Source organism: Artemia franciscana, chromosome 14 (genome assembly GCF_032884065.1).
Source record: "Artemia franciscana chromosome 14, ASM3288406v1, whole genome shotgun sequence".
Lineage (NCBI taxonomy): Eukaryota > Metazoa > Arthropoda > Branchiopoda > Anostraca > Artemiidae > Artemia > Artemia franciscana.
The window spans coordinates 32360277-32362999 of record NC_088876.1 but is presented as its reverse complement, the minus strand read 5'-3'; positions in this window follow the sequence as shown (position 1 = coordinate 32362999).

The window sequence follows — 2723 nt, the reverse complement described above, 5'->3', positions numbered from 1 at the left end:
TTTGAATTTGTTTTAGTGAATATTAATTAGCTTAAAGTTAACGATGCTACCATCCTAAGCTTAAAAGGTGTATCTCAGAAAGCTAATTTTATAGGGTTTTTTTGTGAAGTTATTTTCTTTTTGATACACATTTCATTGTTGTCATCGTGTTATTTGCTTGAGAAACTAGTTAATAATGGAGCTTAAATTCGTTTTTAAAGTTATTTAACAAATTTAAACTTATCTAACAAATTTAAACTTAAATTTGATTTAGTGAATATTAACTAGCTTAAAGTTAAAGAAGCTACCATCCTAAGCCTAAAAGGTGTATCTCAGAAAGCTAATTTTATATTTTTTTTTGTGAAGCCATTTTCTTTTTGATACATATTTCATTGTTGTCATCGTGTTATTTGTTTTGAGAAACTAGTTAATGATGGAGCTTAATCGGAAAAAATAAACAAAACGCAGGAAAAAACTGAGATACACCTCTGTGCTAAATTGGCACCATAGGCTATCAGTAAGTAAAAGAAAGGTATATGCAGAAAATACACAAACACAGATATTTGTTTTGATGATGGTCTAATCTCTAAAGGGGCATGATCTCGAAAACACACAAAAAACTGCTTAATTTGAGGCAAAATATGAAGTAAACGTAAAATCTTCGGGATTAAGGGGTACGTAGATTATTGTTAAATCTGATTAACAAGACCTTTAAGATGAGATACATTTCTTCCTAAAAGCAGACCTGGGATGAACTTGAAATTTAAATTGACAGCTCTGTAAAATTTTACTTACTCGGAATCTATTAGGGAAATTTAGTAGACTTCATCTAATAAAGACATTTGGATGCTGTTCGACTTTTGTCGTTCTCAGGATCTGTGAAAATGCCATCAAATTTAACGTGAATCTGAAAGTATATATACAGAAGTCAGAACTCCATGGACGCCCATAAGAGGGGAGGGGTGCCAGCCCCCATCTTTGGTTGAATGACGCTGCCTTATATTTTTGTTTTGAGATTTTTATATACTTTTTCTATAGCCCACTTTGTTGTCCTAGCAATTCTGCGATTTTCAATATGATGTGACGGAAGTTGTGCGTAACATCGACACCCGGGGAGAGAAGATACATATGGAGCCTTATTAATTTAGGCTGTGTTATTTGTTATCACTTAATTTTCATTTTATACCACTGGGTAAACTAGGATGCGATCAGTCTTTTAAAAATCAGGTGTTGGCTGTGATAGTAAGCGAGCTCCAAATTATCACCTGCTCGTCTTCAAGTAAAACATTGCATACAATCCCCTTTTATGCCCTGCTTGTATATAAATCAAGCCTCTTAATCAGCTTATATACTTATCTTGACTATCCTAAGTGATTTGATTAGGCAATGGCTTGGGGTCATTAGCCAATATATGGGTTGATTTCTAGTACGCATTAAAGGCTTAAAGTTCGATATCGCTTATGGTTCATAAAAACGATATAAAATATTTCTTGGAATGCTCTATTTGAAAAATGTACTTACAGTAATTGGTTTGATTTTGTTTTTCATTTCATTTAGCTTACCATTCGAAATACGGTCAGTCCGTCGACTACCCACAACAATCCGTAGGCAATATCTCTGGGAAACATCTAACAAGTTCTCCGTTTTTCAGAGCGCCCACGCTTCAGAGCCATACTTGATCACTTCCTATATCTTCTACTGTTCTGAACTTTTTTTAACTGTGAAGGAACATACTGGACCTTGGCTATTCTAGTTTTAACATCTTTATTGCACCCACAAATCGATCAAGGGGTGTTGTTACCTCTTACTTTTGCAGACTGTGAAAGGTGGTTACGGAAGTTGCTTAAAACTAGTCGAATCATTTGTGTTACATGGAAAAGTACAATCTCTTCTAATATCAAAAAGTTCGCAGTATCGTACTGCAAGTAGAGTGGTCCCTACTGCTAGTAACCAAATAACCAAAATATGATAACAATATATATATATATATATATATATATATATATATATATATATATATATATATATATATATATATCTATATATATAAAAATAAGTTGTCTGTGGATCTGTGGATCGTGGATCAGGTGACGTCATGTTTCGGCTGACGTCATGAAATTAGTTGCCATCATTTTTGCTTTGAAGGTGACGTCATTCAAGTTATATAAGACATATGTTCGCGTAGAATTCTATTAATGTTTAAGTTTACAATGACTGATGAAGATGCTCAAAGAGTCTATGCCAAAAAACTTGCTGCTGATAGAGAAAGTCAGAAAAGAAAGCGTGCCGAGGAATCAAAAGAACAGCAAGGAAACAGGCTTAAGGCTAAAGAACGCAAAACCGCGCAGTTAGATGAAGATCCACCTGGACAGCGAGAGTCAAAACATATTAAAACTGAAAATGATAGCGATGATGATTGGGTTTGGGATTTTGACTTGGATAAGGTCATCAATGACTACCAGATTTTAGTTAAAAAAACAAAGGTTCGGCGATATGTATTTCATAGTGAAGCTGAAAAATAAAGAAGAAAAAGAAAACTGAAAAAAGAAAAAAGAGAAATTACAGACTGGGATACCGGGACACAAATGACGACCGGGACACAGGGAATATAAATGACGACCAGGACACAGGTATTTAAGAATATCGTTCAAAGACAAATTTTTAATTGTAAGAAGACCGTTGAAAGAGAAATTTCTAATTGTAAAATGACTGAAAAACCTACAATGGCAACGGTACCACCATCG